General features: G+C 37.3%; 1 pseudogene; it reads right to left on the bottom strand.

The window, feature by feature from the left end:
* Positions 1-21,710: 21,710 nt before the first annotated feature.
* On the bottom strand, positions 21,711-22,258 carry LOC123461630 (annotated as a pseudogene).
* Positions 22,259-22,943: the final 685 nt, after the last annotated feature.

Here is a 22,943-nt window from a genome sequence, read left to right on the forward strand (position 1 = left end):
TGAATAGCTGGCCAAGCCCACTTAAACTAATCACTATTCTTAATTCTGTTCCCATTCTGTGTTCCATTTGTCCTCAGTATAATTGATGCCTTACTAATGAATTTATCAGCATCTTAGTTTTTGAAGTGTCTTAATATTTCATGACCTACCTTTTATGGTGTACAACCAAATGTGAACATACACATACACACACACACACACACACACACACACACACACACCAGCACCCCCTAATTAAAAAAAAAAGAAATGAAAAAAATCAGTTGCTTCACTCAATGCAAAGCCCCTTAAAAGTGTGGGGTCAATTCCAAAAAAGTTTTAACTACAACTGAACAGAAATTTTGTGTCTATGAACGCCTGCTTTCCTTGAGGTCTAACCATCCAGCGTGAGATTGAGGCTTATTTTTCTCACTCATGAAAGGATTTCCCAGGATCAAGTGATGGAAGGAAATGAAACAGGAGTGGATCTTGAAGACAGAATGCTAGAGGGCAAATGAAAGCTTTGTGACATATTCTCTTGAGCATCTGTTCAATGAATATTTGCCTGCTGCTCACCCAAACTTATGGTGTGGTGGGCAGCATAACATCCCATTCACGAATAGCAGCTCATGTTTCAAGGTCAAGGTGGTGTGATGGGCAGGAAAACTTTGTTTTTAGAAGGATCAAAAAGGAACTGAGCTGATAACCTCCTCCATGTAGACCAGCTGGCAGAAAGCTGGAAGAAGCCAATCTACATGCAGTTCAATGGGAGAAAGAGATACCACCAGTGAAGATACTCAACAGTGGACACTGCAAGCCTTATAAGTGGCCAGCCAGGCCAAATGAGCCAATGGGTGCAACAGTGGCACCTCTATCATGGTGCAAACCAACTGCCTTCTAATTGAACTGGAGACCTGCTCCATGGGAGGGAATAATATCCTGATACTGAAAACTTAAAACAGGGGTAGTTATGAATCCTAGGGGTATAACATCTGCTATGTCTGGATAAATGTATATACTACGCTTTTCAAACTGCTCCGAAACCACTTCTCTTAATATTCATACCCTTATATTAATGCTATACTCACTTTGGGTAGAGAATCTTCTCTTTTCAGATGGCAGTGACCTTGGGATGACTCAGAAGCTATCATAGTGCTGGAAAGAAATGACTGGAGCACTGAGTAACATCTCGATCACACATTCCAAGGCTCAGGATCTAATGCAGAAGAGGTGGCAGAAAGAATGTAAGAGCCAAAGGAAGGGTAGGACTCCTTACAATGTGCTCCCTCCAGACATAAAATAGCCTGGATATCCATGACCTCACAGTGCCCGAGACTACCTACACAAGACCATCATAAGATGAGGAAAAGATCACTTCATCAAAATAAAAGAGAGCCTGATTGAGATGGGGAGGGGATATGATAGAGAATAGAATTTCAAAGGGGAAGATAGGGGGAGGGAGGGTATTACCATAGGAACTTTTTTATACTCATGGAAAATGTTAATAAAAATTGAGAGAAGAAAGGAAAAGCAGATATGTCAAACAGAACTTGGTTTGCTTCCAAACTCTAGAAGTCTACATTGTGATCAACCAAACACTTTGTGAGAGTTGGTGTGGTCATTTAGTACCTCTGTCTACCACTGGCTGGATTGTCCTCTGTTTCAGATGTCCTGGTAGAGAAGCATCTTGCCTGGCATTCTGAGCTTGTTCCTGGGCCTTCGCTTCCTCTTGTTCCTGCTCAGATTTGGATATTTTAGACATTGCAACCTAGAATAAGATGACTGAAGGAAGGGAATTGCCCACTTTCTGCCATGCTCTGGAAACACTGCAGGAAGCTGGTGGGCGACAGACATGCTGCTGTCAGTTGATGGGACGTGGCTGATAAAATCTTAGTTCCATGATGGGTAGAAAGTAATGCTAGAAAAGAATAAAATTATTTCCGGAGTGGTAAGTTAGCATTGTCAGACACCATCTAGATTGCGAGGGGTCAGTGATAACACACAGTAGCTAAATAACGACTGAAACAACAACCTGAGGCAATCACTCTACTACCTGACCTTTGCAAATGATTCTGGAACTGCCTTGTTTTCATACTATGAAACAGTATGTATTTATTATGGAAACTTAAAAAAATAAAAATTGTCCACAACTCAACATTTTATTGAGTTAAATTTCTTCTTGTGGATTTTTAAAAAAAAATTTAAATATTTTTATTAATTAGTTTTGTATTCAGAAAATGCAGTCAGTTTGATACCATTATTAGGCTTATCCATGACCTACTCCCTCCTCTTGGCCCCTCCTTGTTGAGGTATATGGGTCATGCATTGTGGAGTTAGCCCACAGTTATGGGAAGGATAAATGTCTCTGCATGTCATGACCCAACATGTGACTCTGACATTCTTCCCGGCCCCTCTTCTGCAAAATTTCCCTGAGCCCTGTTGGGTTCATTTTTGGTCTGCTTCAGTGATGAAGTGTTGGGGGCCCCTGGCTCTCTGGCTCTCTGACTTGGTAGGAGTTGGTTTTTCTCTATGTTGATCTCCTTCCCCCTTGTGCTGGTATCTGGTTCACCAGGAAAACAGTACGCTTGCTTGTTTCTCCAATTTTTCTTCGTTTCAGCCAGGGCCCTTTTGAGGTATGATGGGGTGGTTCTCTCCTTAGGATCTACAACTATCTGAAAAAGAGAAGCAGATTCTCCAGTGGAGAGTAAGTTAGCACCAGGACAAATGAGATAACTCTTACTTTTTTAATAGAGAATTTAATAGGTGTAGGGCCTCTTGTAGCCCATGATTGATGGTATCTTGATAATGGAGAGTGGGCTTATGTTTGGATATGGTTCTGACTTGTTTCCCAGCTCCAGCTATGGGTCCCACACCACTGAGTGGATCAGTTAGCCAAATCAAGAGCAGTTGGTTTCCCCCCCCATGGCTGTGTGCCACTATTGCACATGTGTGGGCATCACAACAGGCTATTTGCTGCTAAGTAAGTTATATCATGAGATGCTTGGACAGATATTGGTCATTTTCCCCCAGTCGCCCATGTAGCAGCTTCTGGCACTAGACGTGCTGACTATCTGGGGACTGATTCTCTTCCAGCTTCCAGTTATGCCATTCCATTTTACATTTTGACCACATAAGGTGTCTTCAGCGGTAGGGTCTTACTACTAAAGTACTCAGACAAAAACCTGTCTTTCTTTTAGGAAACCTTGTTGGTCTCTCTGATCAAAAGCTCATTGTGGATGATAGCCACATGTTGGTACTTAGAGTTACAGGTCAGTGCCCATTAAGAAAAGAAAGAAAAAGATAACTAATATACAAGAGTTAGAGAGAAGAGAGAGAGAGAGAGAGAGAGGAAAGGACAGGGAGGGAGGGAAGCTGTAGAAGATTAAGGTCAGTCTTCATCATACCCTCTCCAGTGTGTTGTGATTCAGGTGTTCCCTCTAAGGGCCTGGTGGAAGTTCAGCCATTTGGTCTGCCTTTTAGGAAGTAGAATTTTATGGTACCATTGCAATTTGGGTCTAGATTTATGGTCCCCCCCCCCCGTTGCCCTCTCCTTCCTCCCCACCCATCCTAGTGTCTAGTACATGAGATGCTTGCTGGGTATGTAAGGCATCTTGGGTAGATTCAGGTTAGGTGCTGTAGATGAGTGAGACAATCTGGCAATTATTTTTTTTCTGTGATTGGGTAAGTTCACTGAGAATGATCTGTTCCAGGTTCATCCATTTTTCCTCAAATTTCATTGTGTTATTTTTTTCTTACTGCTGTATAGAATTCCATTGTGTAGATATACCACACCTACACACCTCTTCATATTGCACACAAATGCATGCTTACACACACACACACAAACACATACACACACAACTTCATATTACGTACAAATGCATACATACCACTTCATATTTTCTAAAAATTTATGTCATGTTCTATTTGAGATTTTTGTAAACAGTTTTTATACTTAATAATTACATGTACAATTAATATCTGTATTTGTCTTTAAATAACTCATCACATAGGGTTCTGTTCCACATATATTACAATATAATTGTGTTTTAAGTGGCACATATTTTAATAAATAATTTCATTGGAAACTTTTACAAACACTTGTTGATATACTAAATTTGGTGGGAAATTATACACTTTACTTATTATATTGTATTTTCATCTTACAGATATATACAGTTCAGAGATACTTTTCTTGTTGTGAGCCTTTGTAAAGTACTATTGTCACATAAAGGAAATAATTCTCTGAATGACAATTTAGATGTAAACCCTCCTCCTCTTCCTCTCCCTTATCTTTTCTTCTTTCACTCTGTCATCACATTTTGATGTTAAATGTAGGAATTGCTTGAGTTACTGTACATTTTATTCTGGAGCACAAATTATGTTTAAATATTCATGGAAAAAGATTTTGGGAGATGATAAGAACATCTTGAATAGAGACTGAAGAAAATGGCAAAGATATTTAACATAGCTTAAAAAGGAATTGTTTAGCAAAATCAATCTTATAATTTTGTCCTATGAGAACAAATTTGGATTGAACATATTCTTTCCTTACAGATATGAAATGCTAAATCTTAAAACCATCTGTCTTCTTTCTGAAAGTTTGAAATTTGAACTTAGGTAAATCGAAATGAAAAGTCAAGGATGTTATTGTGTTGCTAAGCAACATTGCTATTCTGAGATCCCCCAACCGAGTGCCATAAAAACTTTGGGCACAAGAAGCATGTACCCAAAGCAAGTGAGTCAGACCCAGCTATTTCCAGAAGAGCTCGTAAGGAGCCCCAGCAGTCTGCAACAGGGAGGAAATTATCTGCAGGATATTTTGCCTTTCTTTTGCAATGCGAACACATGTGTTTCCTCTTTCTGGCTCCCAAATCAGATATAGTCAGGGAGTTAAGACATATTCTGCTCCATTCTACAAAGCTTCTCACGAAGAAGTAGGGGCCTCTCCTCACTGTGCAGAGATGAAGGTCACATGCCCTTATTCACAGGGCAGAAGCCCACTCTCAGAGTCACTTAGCTGGGAGGCAGGCGTCTCCTCTGGATCAGCTGGCCAGCATGAAGAGCAGGAGGAAGGTGAATAGGCATGCCTGTGTTCCTGCTCCTGGAAATGTTCCGTTTAGATTCCAGTCCATTTTCCTTCTTGTCCAAATGCCAGTTTCACATGCACTGGGGTTTTATTTGTACTTTTGTTTCTGTCCTCAAACAACTGCTTTGAAAAGAAATTTGGTGAAGACAAATTGTTTCAATCTCTAACGAGTTTGGCCAAAGTGGAACTTCTGAGAATGATAAGGAGTGATGCAACCTATGAAGATGTATTGATTTAATAGCCCAGAACGTCAAGACTCCACTCCCTACAGAGTTAGCAAGGATGATTGAGGAAGACAAATAACCCTGGGAACATTCTATCTCAGACAAAGGACCAGGCAAGAGTGCACGGCTTGCATGGGCAATGATATTCACATTTCTGCATTGATTTATACTTATTTTATCTGGGGAGGTGTGAATTTACCTTTTTGAGCTCTTCTTGAGTAAAGATGTCAAAAGCAGTTAATTACTGGCCTGAAAGTTTGCCATTGAACCCAAGTAGGAAAGCTTTGTTATCTACCATTAAATTAAATTAGTTGTGAAAACTACTTCTGAGATTGAATATTTCAGAGTAGTTCTCTATTTTCATGGTGTTTTTCTTGGTAAAATACTTATAATTATTATTTTCTTTGTGGATGAGCTGTGTTATTTGTGCTAGTTATAAATGGGTCTCTTTATTGTTCACCTAGGTTGCAGCATGTATGTTAACCTCTTATTGTTAATTGTTATTATCATATCAAATTATAGAAATGATGTGAGAGTTCATTGTTTTGCTTTGGGACAATATTTGGTGTATTTTTGAGTTTTATAAAAGTATTACAGTAGAAAAACTATGGGTTTACTATTTATGTTCCCAAAAGAATTAAATGTATTCAGTGGTATCCTTACTGATAAACTTAGCAATATAAGGGTTATAGCTCTTTAGTAGACATATTTCCTATTTAAAATTGCTAATATTCACACATAAATAGTCAACACTTTTTGTAGCTGAATTTTTCAACTCCATATAACGATTTAAAAGTAGCTCTTAATGAGTCTAGAAAATATAGACTCATTAGAAATAGTTAAGAAAAGAAAAACTTCACATAAAAAATACAAGTGGTTAATTTTAATCCAATATTACCTCTGTCTTGGAATATATATTTCTTTCTGCAGTAATTTTACATTTCTTATAAATTATAACTATGTACTTGATGATTTATAAGAAGTTATGTAATATATCATATAAAATAATAATACACATATATTAGCATTCAAAATATTTTACATTAAATATATTACATGTAGAAAACAAACTAGCCACTTAATTTAAGAGAATTGTTGATTAATTTCATTATTTGATTCCATCATTCCAATACTTAGTTAATAGGAATGATAACGCATTGGGTCCTAAGTGCAGAAGTATTTTGATATCATGTTTTGTTATCATGTACTTTGTTTCATTATGAAAGACTCATCTTTAAGAGGATGTAAACATAGCTTTTAGTGATGCTCCATCTGCATCAATACTGTTCTACAGTAGACTTTATGTATAGTGCTTCTTCACCATTTAAAATAAAATATTATTTTTGCTTTATAATGTAGATGCTGTCAAGAATGCATGACAAATTCAGAAACTTGTCTTGATGAAAGTAACATTAAATCATCTTTTCTTTAAAATGTGGAAATCATCTATTTTAAGAAATAATATTCCTGAGGATGAATTGTATTCTTTTAAACCCAAATAGCCATTTCTGGTCTGGAAAGTTTATTTTGGCAATTGCTCTTTAAAAGTAGTATATTTGCTCAATTCACAGACACTTGTAATAATACCCAATACACATTGCATCAAAAAGTGACTAAAAGTCATAAATATAATGTTTTTCTAATTCTCATGACCTATTCAAATCTTGACTTTATTTAAATATTCAGTTTATCTAAGGGCAAATTGTAGTTACTGAGAATTGCATCTTTTTCCTCATGTGCTTCCTAATGTACTGCATATTATTCACTCGTACTTAAAGTTTTCTTTTTTAGTTTGGTTTTGGCAAAAATGTAAATCTGGGGCTTGGATAGATATGAATATGGAGGAATTGTGTCTAAAACCATTCTACGCTTACCTCGTTAGTCACTCAGAAGCATACAGTGAGTAACACACCATCATGATTGAAAGCATGGACTTTGGACTAGACTGACTGGGTTCTGCTTTGTTAATTACAAGGTGTGTGGTCCTAGGACAGTCACTAAGCACCTTGGAACTTTAATTTCTCATATATAAAATTTTGATAATAGAGTAGCTTTCTGTTAGCATTAGACAAATAAGCATATCTGAAATCCTAAGGGTCTGGCACACAGTAAGTGCTCTATTAATGCACTTCTCTTCTTGCTGCTTTTTACTAGGCAACTGCCTGTGAATCATGGGGACTTGAAAAAAAGTCACAAAACAGCTTTTGAAAAGCCTTGAATATAATGAAACAGATAAAGTTACAGCAGTGAGAACTATATAATAAATAATAATTTAATACCCATCTTTCAGTTGACATAATTTATACAAATTTTACTTATTTGATAAGGTTATAATCTTCATACCACAGCTTCTAGTTTAATATTTATAAATTTCTGTCTTTGCCTCTGTGTGTGTGTGTGTGTGTGTGTGTGTGTGTGTGTGTGTGTGTGTAGGTCAGATATCAACATTGGGGATCTTCAATTGCTCTCTGCCTTACTTTCTGAGAAAGGTCTATCACTACACGTGGAGCTGGTTGATTCAGCCACACTAGCCAGCAAGGCCCAGAAGGCATCCTAGTGATAAGATTTCAGTGTGTGCTCCATTCCCAAGTTTTTACATAGATTCTGGGGATCTGATCCAAGGTTCTCATGCTTATATGGAAAGAACTTTCTTTGCTGAGCCATTAGTTTATCTACCCACATTTTACTATTGCTAAACCATAAAATAGAAATATTGCTCATATCTATTCTAGGATTCATGTGAGGATTAACTGAGACAACAAATGTATATGACTTGGAACATTGTCTAGAATCTAGTTATGATCCATGAATCTTAACCATCATCATTACCTATACTTCGCATTTCATGGAATACCTTCACAGTGTCATTTCAGTGGTAGCATATATGCACAGGATGTCTAAAATGAATCACCTAGAAATTTCAGCTTCACAAAATATTCATAATATGCATTATATACTTTCTATCATCCACCATTTACTGTTACAGGTTCTAAACATGTCATTGATGAAGAAGAGAAACCGATAATATACAAAGCAATGCTTGAATAAAGAAATTTAGACCTCCATGGAGAAGAAACACTCAACTATGAAACTGATAATCACTGTGATAACTTCAGATATCAAACATCAAATGGAAAAACTTAAAAGAAATAGAAGACTACAAGTCATGTTCTTAGAAGTTCTGAGCTAGTTTAGAAAACTCCTCTCCAAGAAGTTGACATTTGACTTGGGATCTAATGACTAAATTAAAATATAAATCTTTAAAAATATCAAAGAAACTACCAAAAATGAGCAAAAAGATATGTCACATGTTTATAAAATGGTAGAAATCAAGGTATATTGTTTACGAGAATATGAAATGGGCTTATTTTCCTTACTAAATGCTAAAATATATACTGGCGCACAAAGCAGAGTTCCACATGTTGTGCATGTGAACTCTTTTTCTAAATGTGATTCACAAAACTAAAAATGGAATTTGTGCAATATACAACTTGGGAAATGTGGTGAACACTTATATGTTTCAAAACACACAGATATAATTCAGTCTGCAGAACATTTTAAAAAATTGGGAGGGATACACTGAAGACAAAATGGATGCTACCATAATAAAGAATACTACTGATTTGTGAATGTATATGAAAGCATCCAAAGTAGTCTTCTCCAGTCAGATAAAAAACTTCACTTCGATAGAAAACATGTATAATATAACCAGAAATCCATGAACACAGTTCAATAAACAACAAAGAAACAAAAATCCTTCCTTTTGTAAATAAGAATGACTGCTGATTCATTAATGAGGCAAAGGGGACACATGTAGAATAGAAGCTCTGTGGAAAGTAATGGCAATGAAAGCATCACAGTTCAGAACCTAGGAGTGGAAAAGCTATACTAGTTGGAAAGAGTTTCTGACTTCAAAACAAAGAAAATAGCCCTGGTGTTTTTCAAAGTTTTATAACATGGGAAGCAGTGAGAATTCCCTGTTTGTTTTATGAAACAGGTGTGACAGTGATTTCAAAGTTAATGGCTGAACACAAAAGGCAACCTTAGGTTAATAAATTATATGGATACTGAAATTAAAATCTTAAAGTATCAAGAATTGGATTCCTCAGCCAGGCTTGGTGGCACATGCCTTTAATCCCAACACTTGGAAGGCAGAAGTAGAAGGATCACCCTGAGTTCAGTGCTACCCTGAGACTACCAAGTAAATTCCAGGTCAGCCTGGGCTAGAGCAAGACTCTATCTCGAATGTAGAGGTGTCATTAATTTTATTATTAATTTATTTGTATATGAGATTTCCTACCTTAAAATCTGAATTTAATCTAATATAGAATTTTCTTATTTTCGCATTTGTTTTAAACATATAGGTTTGGGGGTTATAAACAAACTCTGTTGCTAGGTCCTCCCTCCCAGAGATCTAGATAGGAGAATCCACAGTGATCTACTGCCAAATAAAGTAGTCCTCCTCTTCTCCTGACTCCAGGAGGTCTTAGTTATGAAGTCTGATAGAATAATTGTAGGTATATATATCAAAAAACCCTGTGAGTCCTCAAGAAGCTGACTATCATCTCTCTCTTATGATTTAGTTACTTTTGTTCTTGATTGGTAGATATTTGTGTTTATGAAATTGATGTTGGCCTTTTGATTCATGAACATATGACAGAATAATTATCTAAAAATTGTCATATCACCTCACATATCTCTATTTTCTATTGATAATATTAAAATCTATTACTTTAGAAAGTTTTAAATATACAATCAACATTATTACTAGCTAATCTCACCAGTGTGATAGATCTCAAAAACTTACTACGCTCATCTCAGGAGACCTTTGTGGTTACATTCGACCCATTACCCACTTTGGTCTTTGCGAATCATCATCCCAATCTCACCTTTCCCAGTCACATTTAGAGTCCACATATAAACCATGTAATACCTGTTTGCCAGTACCTGGATTATTTCACTTAGCCCAGTGCCCTCTAGGTGCAGTCACATGATAAATGACAGAATTCTCATGATTTTAAGGCTGGATAATACACCATTATGGTTATGTAACATTTTAAAGCAGAATTGTTATATAGTCTTAACTAATCTAAAAATCACTATGTAGCTAAGTAGATTTCAAATGTGTAATCCTCCTGCCTTCGCAAATGGGTATTTAAGGAATATACTAGAATAGAGGAGGAAATGTTGAAGAACTCGTGTGTGTGTGTGTGTGTGTGTGTGTGTGTGTGTGTGTGTGTGTAAGACAGCAGTGAAGACAGTTTCAGGAAGTGAGAAGTAAGGGGTAGAAGCTGTAACTACAGACAAGTGGTTTGTTGCCAGAACTTCTCAGAACATCATTGTTAGGCAAGATGAGTAGCTATTATGAAAATTTTAATTTCTCTTTGAAACTTTGTAGGCCTATTATTTGCTAAGACAAAGAAAGTTATAAACTCTGGAACAGTACTCCAACTTTGGAGAACAACACAGGGCCTTAAAGAGACAGGTGAATGGAGGAAAAGCGATGCTGAAAATTAGAGTCCAACCACTTCTGTATCCCCCCCCCACCCTTAAGACCACATGTCTAATGTTATCTCTCTCCCAGGTTATGATTCATATGCTAATATTCATACACTTGTAACTTATCTTACTTCATTAAGATATAAAATATGGTCTAACAACGGCTCCTAAATGCGTAGTTCTTGAATTTAAATTGCTTCAGCCAAGAAGGTGATGTTCGGGCAGTTGTAGTGCATTTTGCTTTGACTTAGACTTGACCTGGTGCACAATAACTGCCTCAGATAAAATCATGAAAACTCTTCATATGGAAAGAAGTACTGGATGGTGTTCTGGAACCTTTTCCAGCTTATGCTTCACTGATTGAGGAGGAAATTTTGTGAATCCTAATACTTCCTGCTCCTGTTTTCCAGTGCACCTCCTGTTGCCATGGCATCATCTACTGTTAATTTAAAACCTTGGCTGCATGGAGGGGTGGGTCAGTTTGTTCCTCAGCCTGCAGGTGTCTCTTGGTGTTTTTCTCATTAGTTTGTACATTATACCAACATAAAATGTCCCATCCAGTAATTTTGCAAAATAATTATCTCCTTTACGGAATCTACTTGTTTGTTTTATTTGTTGTGAAATTGTGCAGACTGTGGCAAAATTACTCAAAGGGAGAGAGAGTGAGAGAATAAGTGTACCAGGGCCTCCAGTCACTGCAAATGAACTCCAGACACAGGTGCACCTCCTTGTGCATCTGGCTAACGTGAGTCCTGGGAAATTGAACCTGGGTCCTTTGGCTTTGCAGGCAAAAACCTTAATGGCTACGCCATCCCTCCAGCCCTCAAAAGACATTTTAAAGGTCCTACATTTGGGAAAGATTTTTGAGAGCTTGTGATTTCAAATCCATCTGTGAGTTTATAATGGTAAGCACAAGGCAATGAATGTCATGCATTTTTCAGTAAGTTGGAAACTTTATTTACTTAACTCCATAATTTTGTAACAATGTAACCTTGAAACTTGGATAGAAGGAAAAATGACAAACACAAGTTTTCTTTCTTTTTTTTTTTAAATTTTTTATTTATTTATTTGAGAGCGACAGACACAGAGAGAAAGACACATGGAGGGAGAGAGAGAGAGAATGGGCGCGCCAGGGCTTCCAGCCTCTGCAAACGAACTCCAGACGCGTGCGCCCCCTTGTGCATCTGGCTAACATGGGACCTGGGGAAGCGAGCCTCGAACTGGGGTCCTTCAGCTTCACAGGCAAGCGCTTAACCGCTAACCCATCTCTCCAGCCCAAGTTTTCTTTCTTAATGTTCTGTTAGATGCCAGACCCTAGATACCATACTCAGAATTAGGCACAAACAGCCTTCACTTAAAAATCTTAGATGCCATCCACCCTTAACTGAGGTGATCACTCTGAGAAAGGAAGCTACCTTGGTACTTCCAGACGCTGGCAAGGTATCTACAGAGAAGCATTACTGTGCCCGTTCTGAGCTTAGCTTCAGGGAAACACAAATGCAGACAGGGCCACTCTGGGAGGTTGAAGAAGCAACAACAAAACCCTCTAATCATATCATAACATATGAGCAAGAGCATTATCCAAACCACAAGACCAAATATCTTTTCACTAATGACAGCGTTGGCTATGACCCATATTTCTCTACTGCCTAGATAACTACTAGGTTGCCCAATTGTAGGATTTCCCTTACTTCCTGATAGAAATAGCCAATTCAGAAAAAAAACAGTGCTGCTTTGAAATCTATTTCACATTACTAAATATAATTCCAAATCCTCAAAGTTTTCTTTGTGTTGTCATTTTACATCCTTCCATGGGCATGCCCCTATAGTTTCCCATAGTTCATGGCCTTCTCATTGCAGCAAGTCAATAAAAGGTAGACCTGAGATCCTTTACCACAGAGATCTGCCATGTCTAGTGTCATAAGAATTTGAGGGGTAAGAGCCAAGGAAAGGAAGAGTGTTCACAAGAAAAGACAACCATGAGCAAGGGAAAATGAGGTGAGTTCACAACAACAGAAATCCATGCAAGTACAAATGAAGGAAGGGTGGTCTAACGAGATGAAGAAGGAAACATTATCAGGAATAACTTGTGAAGAGAGAAACTGAGAAAACACTTATGAATCACAAGAGGCTCTCAGAAGCTACTGGTTGAGGAACCGGAATAATCACTTGTGCATTCATTCCATTATTCAGTCAGTCAGAGTTTACTGAGACCAAGAAAAGACTAATCCTTCACTCATGTATCTCAGATTAATGGTAGGAAATGGTGGGTGTGCACTTTACTCAAAGAATTATTTCATGAAGAACTGTCACTGGATTCATCGTGTCCTGAGAAGCTCAGGACAACTGTCAATGACTTCTCTTCAGTATAGCTTCTCAGGACACGATGAATCCAGTATACTAGGCATAAAGAAGGACATTTATGAAGATCCTAGAGTAGGTAAAACTTTATGAATATGAAAGCTTGAAGAAGACATTATCTTCATTTCACAACACAGGGAATTACATAGCATTGAATGGAGAGATAAGGAGGACTATGGTATGAAGGGTACAGAGGTTGGCAAACTATAGCCCATGAGCTACAACAAACATATCACTCATGTTTGAATATAAAGTTTTATTGGAATAAAGGCATTTATTTGCCTGCATGTTGCTGATGGCTTCCTTCCAATCGCATTATAGCAGTAAAGGATAAATTTAACAGAATCTGTGTGAATCACAAAACCCAGTGCACTTATCATCTCTAGGGAGAAAGCTACCTGACCAGCTACATAGATTGTCCTAGGAGCTTTGCCTATATTCAGAGAGTAAAGGAATACTTCAGTGCAGAAGATGCTTTGTCTGTAGCATGGTAAACTGATTGAACAGGGTTCAGAAGAACATGGAATAAGTTAATGAAGAAACAAGGCAGGAGATCAGGGGAGACATGAAGATGTTAGGTTATATCTCAATGTGGTTCTGATCTGCATTTCCCTCAGGATTAGTGATGTTGTACACTTTTGCAGGTGATTAAGGGCTATTTATATATTTTATTTGGGAAAAAGCTTATTTAAATGTTCTGCATATTTTTAATTAGGTTTGTTTACATTATTTATTTGTAATATTCTTTTATGTAATCAGAATATTAATCCCTTGTTATATTTGATTGGGAAATATTTTCTCCTATCCTACAGGTTACATTTTCACACTACTGTTTTCTTTGATGTACAAGTAATGTCAAGTGTGATGAACTGCAATATATCTATTTTTTTTTCCTTTAGTAACCTAAATTTTTGGCATCATAAGAAAAAAAAATTGCTATATCCAAGCTCATGAATTGTCTTATTGCTTTCTTTAAAAGATTTTATTGTTTTAACTCTTATATCCAAATATTATTAACTTTTGTATATGCTTTGTATATGTTAGAAAGTAATAGCAAACTTCACATTTTTCATGTCAATATACAAATTTCCCAGCACCATTTTCCAAAAAGGCTATCCTTTTTTCATCATGATCTTGTCATGCTTATTGAAAAATCATTTGACTATGTATGTGACAATTTATTTCTGGCATGTCTATCCTATACCATATATAATATATATATATAATGTCATATTACTTTGATAATTATGGTTTTGTAATAAAGTTTGAAAGAAGGAAGTATGCCATCTTTATCTTTGTGTTTTTTTAAAGATTTATCTATGTGGGTCCCTTGAATTTTTAAATGAAGCCCCATATATTATGTCTTAATAATTCTATATCTAAGTCATGATCTTTCTTCTTCTTCTTCTTCTTCTTCTTCTTCTTCTTCTTCTTCTTCTCCTCCTCCTCCTCCTCCTCCTCCTCCTCCTTCCTCTTCCTCTTCCTCTTCCTCTCCTTCTCCTTCTCCTTCTCCTTCTCCTTCTCCTTCTTCTTCTTCTTCTTCTTCTTTTCTTCTTCTTCTTCTTCTTTTTTTCAAGGCAGGGTTTCCATCTATCCCAGGCTGACATGGAATTTCCTACATAGTCCCAGGCTGGCCTTGAACTCACAACAAACCTCCTACCCCGGCCTTCCAAGTGCTAGAACTAAAGGCCTGTGCCACCATGGTTGGCACGATGTTTCTTCTAGATGTTATCACACTGCTAATTCTTCAGTTTCATGTACTTACGGACAGGCCAATGACTCCTTCCCTGCCGGAGCTCAGTTAAGTCCACCCTAGCCAGTGGTTTTCACCCACATTCCCAGGTACTAGATTTTCCTTTAGCTGCTGTTTCCAACATCATCAAGTTGTTTCAGAATAAGGGATAGAAACGGAGGGAACTTGTTTGCCTGAAATGAATTTAGGTGGCAAGTTAACAGTGTCCCATGATGAGCTAGATGTGTGAAACAAGGTTTCTGATTTTAGTTTGTACTACTAGAGGGAAAATAAGGTCATTCACCAGGGTATTGAATGCTAGAAACAAAACTACTCTTTTGCTTAATTGTTTCTTCCCTGAAAGAAAAATTATGATTTACATTAGGGTGTATTAGTTTCAAAGTCCTTATTACTTTGAAGAAGAGACACATTAAACACTTAGAAGCACAGTTCTGAAAATTTTTTTTTAAATTTATTTATTTGAGAGCGACAGACACAGAGTGAAGGACAGATAGAGGGAGAGAGAGAATGGGCGTGCCAGGGCTTCCAGCCTCTGCAAACGAACTCCAGACGCGTGCGCCCCCTTGTGCATCTGGCTAACGTGGGACCTGGGGAATTGAGCCTTGAACCGGGGTCCTTAGGCTTCACAGGCAAGCGCTTAACTGCTAAGCCATCTCTCCAGCCCAGTTCTGAAAATTTTGAAAAAACACTAAATACACATAATTTTCTTACAGGTTCAACATAATTTAGAATCAACACAAGTATATAAAAGAAGGTCAAATCTCTAATCAAGGTTGTACTAAAGTACATACTTTTTCTTGTCAGGATTTAATCTCATGAACCTGATGTGTAAAACTAAAAAATTATGTATGTTTCCTACACATAGTTACCAAATGGACATAGAAAATCAGTAGGAGGAAAGCTTGTTCTGCTTGAGGAAAGACTACTCTAGGAGGAAAATATTCAAGAGGCAGGGTCACTTAAGGATAAGATTTTCAGAAGCTACCACTTCATCCAGTAGTGATACTTGGCACAGTTGAATTCCAGATTCCCAATAAGGTACATCTCCATCCAAGGGAGAAATAAGCAAGTAGAAAGGCAGCCTAGATGTGTTTGCTGTGACACTGCTGTGCTGTTTAATGGAGACTGAAAGACAGTTTCTTTATGGCTTCATTAGGGGAACTAAGTTGAGGTGAGGTGAGGTGAGGTGTAGTTTACTGGATAAGGGTTCTTAAATAAAACAAAATTATAAACAGTTATTTGGGCATAAAATTATTTTGTTTGGTCCTAATTTCAGAAAAGAGAAACCATGATGCTATTTTCAAATAACTAACAGTAATCTTTAAGACTATAATAAGCAAAGCTGACAGAAGATTTTTTTACATAAGGATATGCTTGTGAAAAGTTTACCCAGAAGCTGCTTCCCAGGGCTTCATCATGTTTACAGTCCCACTTGGTGAAAGAAAAACTATTTGAGCCTGAACATTCTGATCATTAGTAATGTGTTGGATACTACTATTTCTTTAGGATAATCACTGTGGTGAACAGTGGGTCTTACGTAACTACGCACTCAAATCTCTCTCATGGTCAGTCTCCCTTACGGTCAGTCATGCAAACATTCTTTGTCTGCTGTTATGCAACATAGGATTAATCTTGAGATGAAATCATGACTCATTACTCTGCTGGTTAATCACTGATTATTTTTTCACAGAAAAAATTTCTGGTGTGTTATAGTCTGATGGCTTTTCATAAAAGTAACATTATTCTTCCCATAGTATTCTTAAATATAGTCACCTTTTTAAAATTTGGGGGTTTTCATTGCATTGCCAACTCAAAATTTATACATATTTTCCCTAAAACTCAAATATCATGGAAGTTAGCATAATACAATGTGAAAGTACTTCTAGAAGGCATTTCCCTAATGCTTTCTTTTCTTTCCAGAATATTATCCATAACAATTTTCACTGTGTAGATTTGAGGACAATTATCCATATGCATATGAAAGAATCCCTAAAAACAGGGACTTTTGCACTGGAGTCTAAAAGGAAAAAGAGCTTCATATAGATGTGGACTTAAGTGGGCAAAAGACTACAGGATATTAGTTAATCCTGCTATACATTTTGGTGTTGAGACCAGGCTAAGCAATTTTGAGTTAGGTACTTTGGAGTTTAAAATCCTGATTTTTGTACATGAAAGGATATTGCATATGTTTGAATGGAGACATAAGAAACTAAGTCTCATGGAAAGTTTAATCTGGAAAAGTGTATGCAAAACATCTCCTTTAATTGCATGATAATTTAAATATTTAAAGAGATACAGTTATATTTATTTTTATTTTTTGTATATTTTTAGGGAGAGAGCGGGGCAGGAATTGGCACGCCAGGGACTCAGTCACTGCAATTGTACTTCATACGCTTATGCCACCTTGTGGGCATGTGCAACCTTGCAATTCCCTCACCTTTGTGCATCTGGTTTATGTTGAATCTGGAGAGTTGAACATGGGCCCCTAGGCTTTGCAGGCCTTAACTGCTAAGCCATCTTTGTAGCCCTAGTTATATATAAAAATAGTACGTCTCTTATCTGGCATTCTCTCTTCTCTTACTGTGCTTTTTCCACATATTTTTTATTGGTGCATTTATTTGTGTATTTGCTCATCTAACTCACTACCTACAAAGTCCACAAGGGCAAAGACTATTGGTTTTGTTTACTGCTGTTCCACAAACTTATAAGTGAGAACATTTGACAAAGAGTACTGGAAACTTGACAAATGTTATTTTAGTGTTAGAAACTAATACATACTAAATATACACCATAGACTTGAGGAAAGATTAATTTCATGCCATCAAAATGATAAATTTGTCCTTAGGTCATGGAAGAAGAAGAAAAAGAGGTATTCATTATTCAGGGGAAGGAAAACATAGACTTGAGAACTCACTGAAATGTCTGGTAAGAGAAAAGGAGCAATATAAAATTGCTGAGGCTCCAAGGTTATATGTGTGAGGGAGGGAGGGAGGATGATGGTAGCATTTTAAAACAATGGTCATTCAGTTGAAAAGCACAGCATGGCTGGATGAGAGATTAAGCTGTTGACAAAAACAGCCTAAATTGAAGGACAGTTGTAGATATGAGATTAGAATTCAGGAAACAGGCCAGGTTTACAGTCTTTGCTTCATGATAGAATAGATAAATGAAGCCCTGGGCATAGGCTTCTTTATAAACAACTGTACATGCAGTGGCAAAGAGGCCCACAAACCAAACTTTATAAACATTTAAGCCATCGGCAAAACTTACTTAAAAGACGTCTATTCAAGTTTATTATTTTCTGCTTTAAATTCAGATTGTTTCTTTGCTATTGTGTTTAGTTATCAACTAACCACTTGTATGATTCATAATTGAAAAATACTATTCTCCTATTCTACAGATTTTTCTACATACTCTTAATGTTTTCCTTTGCTGGGGATCTTTTTCGATTACTATAACTGATAAATCCCTGGTTTCATTGCCTGTGCTTTTGAGATCTTGTAGAAGTTTCATAGTTTCAGGTCTTACGTTTAAGACTTTAATCCTCTTTCAATGATTTTTGTTTATAGTATGAGATAATCTAGTTATTTTCTTTTGCATTTTAATGCCCAGTTTTCTTAGCATAGTCTTCTGAAGAGAATCTTCTTTCTTCATTTTATTCCTGCTGGTTGTCAAAAAGGTAGAGTCTTGTGCTTCGGTTTCTGTTGTTTTGTTTTGTGTATATTTTCCTGTCAATATCATGCTTTTTTGTCATCATTTTGTAGCATATTTTAAGGTCAGATAGTTTCCTATCTTCAATTTTCTTTCTTGTTTTCAAAAATATTTTGGACATTTTTGAAATTCAATGCTTCCATATGTTATTTTGACAATAACAATATTGGGAGTTTAAAGGGGGTAGAGTATTTAATCTATAGGTCACTTTGGCTGATATGATCATCAGAGAGTAATTCTTTCAGCCATAAGCATAGATTGCCTTGCCATTTATTTTCACATCCTCCAATTCCTTAGACATTTCTCAGAGAAAAAGTTAGAAACAAAAGAGAAGATACAAAGGAATTAAGAAATAACAAAATCTAATGTGCATTTGAAAAATTGCTTAACATTATTTACTATCTGAGAAGAAAAAAAGAAAAAACTATATTGCAATAGCACCTCATTCCAGTTAGATATCTTTTATAAAATAGACAAAAAAATTACAAATCTGACAATTCAGAGAAAGGGGAACTTATACCCTGTTGTTTGGAATTCATGTAAAAGTAGTCATTATGGAAAGTAGCATGGAATTTCCTTAAAAAAAAAAAAAAGCCACCATAAAATCCAGCAATCCAGCCTGAGGTAGGAGTATCCTATTAATTTGAGTCCAGCCTAATACTACATAGTAAATTTTAGGTCAGCCTGGGCTAGAATGAGAGACCCTACCTCCAAAAACCAAAGAGAAAAAGAAAGAAATCAGTATGTCAAAGATGCATCTAGATTCTCATATTTATTACAGCACTATCTACCATAGCCAATATATGGGGCTACCATAAGTGATATGGATAAAGAAAAACAGGACATGTACAAACAACAGAATATAATCCAGCCTTAAAATGAAGAAGAACCTATGTTATTTGTGAGAACATAAGTAATCCAAAGGGACATTATTTTAATGAGCTAATATTGGCACAGAAAGATCATTGCTACATGGTCTCATATGAAGGGTTCAAAATAGTTGATCTTATTATTAATTAATAATCTAAAGATTGGAAGGAGAAGGAGTCATGAAGCAACAAAAAACAAAAGTGATAAAACATAAGAAACCTGACCTTAAGCACACTGGACACGAACACAGGTTGAGACTTCAGTAATATAAGCTAGTATTAGGGTTCTAGAAAAATTCACATTCTAGTAGGCAGACAAGCAAGAAAAAAGAAAATATTTTAGACACATATGAGCCATCTGTACAAATAAGCCATCCCAGCTTTACTCAGCTGTGTACCTCAAGTTGTCAGACACTATGATCTTTCAAGACAAGCTGATATTTAAGAAATTTAAGAATTTCTAATAGCTAAATATAGGGCATTGATTAAAACCTATGTCAATTAAAACAAGTTTGCTATCCAGCTATCATCACCAGTGTCATTTCAATCAAGAAAAGGTTTGTCTTTTCTTCCTAACTCTTAAATTTTACAATTTCTGTAAAAATTCTATAACTAAGATGAATCAGGTCAATTAATTGGTTAAATATGAGTGTTTTAGAAAAGACATTGCATGCTTGTAGACGACACTTGCTAATTGGTCCTTACTCATTTATCTAAAAAAATATATATACTGTATTGAAAAGTAGGGAGTCAATAATGAAGGATGAATTAATTAGTTAGACATTTCACCAAGAACAAAATAGTTCATTTACTATGACATAATCAAATCTTGCAAGTCCTGACTTGTTTCCCAGTTCCAGCTATGGGTCTAGTACCATTGAGGGGATCAGTTAGCCAAATCAAGAGCAGTTGGTTCCTCATCATGGCTCTGTGCCACTATTGCACTTGTGTGGGCATCACATCAGGTTATTTGTTGCTAATTAGGTTAGACAATGAGTTGCTTGGACAGATATTGGTCATTTCCCCCAGCTGCCCATGTAGCACCTTCTGGAACTAGACACGCTGACTGTCTGGGGACTGACTCTCTCCTGGCTTCCAGCCATGCCATTCCATTTTACGTGTCAGCTGCGTATGGAGTCTTCAGCAATAGGGTCTTACCACTGGCCTTTGGTGGGTCATCAAGTACTCTGACAGAAGTCTATCATTGTTCTGGGAAACCTTGTAGGTTTCTCTGATCAAAAGCTCATTGTGGATGGTAGCCCCAAGCTGGAAGTTGGGGTTACAGGTCAGTGCCCACTAAGAAATTGAGGAAAAACATAACTAATGTACAAGAGTTAGAGAGGAGAAAGAGAGAGGGGAGAGGGGGAGAGGGAGGGAGGGAAGATGTAGAAGATTTAGGTTAGTCTTGATCCTACCCTCTCCAGTGTCCTGTGGTTCAGGTGTTTCCTGTAAGGATATAGTGAAGGTTCAGGCATTTTGTCTGTCTTTTAGGAAGTAGAATTTTATGGTACCATTGCCATTTGGGTCCAGATTACTGTTTTCCACCCTTTGATGCCCTCCCCGCCCTCCCCATCCATCCTATTGTCTAGTCTATGAGGTGCTTGCTGGGTATGTAAGGTATCTTGGGTAGATTCAGGTTAGGTGTTGTAGATGAGTGATACTATGTCTAAGCTGGTTTCATTCCAGGCAGATAAGGTTGACTCAATAAACAGGGATGAAGAAGTATAATTTAGTAGGTAAGAAGATTTAATTTCATAAATCACGTGACCTTGTCAAGCATGCAGAGGAGACGGTTGAGATAGTACAATATCTCTCCATGATTAATTCCCTGAATAATTAGGAAAGGATGGGCATACCTCAATATAAAAAGTTCATATAAAATAAACCTATAGATAATATGGTACTAAGTAGCCTGTTTCAGGAGCTTAGCTTCCCTCCTTCCTTTTTTACTTTTAAGTAGCTTATCAGTTACCTTATTACTGTGAGCTAATACCAGAAGTGATTTATGGAATGAATAGTTTTAATTTGGCTTACAATTTCAAATAGGACTTTTGTAGTAAGGAAGGGATAGCAGCAGGAATGGGAGAGAAGCTGTTACATCACCTCAGCAATCAAGAAACTGGGAGAAAAGTGAAGTGTGGCAGGGTTATAAAAACCTGAGCTCCAGTCTACTGTGATCCATTTCCTGCAGTAAGGTTCTACCTCCTAAAAGTTCCACAACCTTCTCAAATACTGATACCAGCTGGAGAGCAAGTGTAAAACAATGGAGCATATTGCCAGAGCCAGTCTGGGGGTTCGATCCTCTGCTTATAGGCCCAACATGAAGGGGTGGTGGAGGAGCATGATACCCTCAGCAAACTCAGTGTACCTTATCAGGAAGAGGGGGCTCTGTTGACCCATCTCCATGTTCATCTGCCTGGTCACTTTGTAGCCAGGACTGCCAATCTTCATAATTTTTTTCACCTCCACCTTGACCTTTTCAGGAGCTGGCTGGGCCAGAACATCCTTGGTTTCCTTGGCTTCTCTCTGGGCCAAGTTTATCTGGTGTTTCTTCCCTTGAGTGTGGGCCTCCCCTTGTTGTGGTGGGGGTTCAGGCAGAGTTTGCATTTCATAGGATCCCAGATGATTTTTTCATGAAATAGAGGTCCTTGTTGATGTCAATTATTTTCAAGGGCCAGCCGCCACAGCACTCATGGTGGTCTAGATTGCTCTCTGAAGAGGAGGTGATGCCCTCGCTCCCAGTCTTGCCCCCAGTTCAAAGCTGGAAGTCCATGATGAAGGCCTGGGAGTATTAGGACATAGGAAGAAACCAGCCCCAGAGGTTGGATAGTTGGGGCCCATCTCCTCAAATGCTAAAACTGAGGCTTTTGAAGAGATATAGAGTAAAGCTTCATTAAAAGCTCATTTAAGGGAAACTGAGGCATTGAAAGGGATTAGAGGCTCCAGAAAAAATGAGAGGGAAGACATCAAGACAGAGACAGAAAGATTAAGGGTAGAAATGAGTAATGAAGAGAGTTATACCCATGGTTACCCCAAGTTTACAGAAGTTACATAGGTAGCAGACCTGGAGTTAGTGAGAATAACCATGAGGTAGATCTAGGGTATAAGGATACATTCAGAGACCAGAGAAAAATCATGCATGTAATCCAAATAAGAAGTTACCCCAAACCGTAAAGCAAAGGCAAGTAGACATGTTCCCCCAGACCAAGAAACAGTGTTATGTTCCTCACTCAGGCTGGGTGAGAGGGGAAGCCACTCAAGTGTATCCAAGAAGAGATGAGAGCAAATCCAGAGAGAGTAGACAGGAAGAAGGCCACAGCTTTATAGTACAGAGAAATGTATTCTTTTTTCAGATTCAGGTATGCAAGAAGAAGACCCAATTGGTTTATAGATTTGGAGGGTGTAGCCTGGGCCAGCCTATCTGGCCTGTTTATTTATGTGGTGTGTTACATTGTAGG

The sequence above is a fragment of the Jaculus jaculus genome, chromosome 1 (assembly GCF_020740685.1).
Source record: "Jaculus jaculus isolate mJacJac1 chromosome 1, mJacJac1.mat.Y.cur, whole genome shotgun sequence".
In the NCBI taxonomy this organism is placed as follows: Eukaryota; Metazoa; Chordata; class Mammalia; order Rodentia; family Dipodidae; genus Jaculus; species Jaculus jaculus.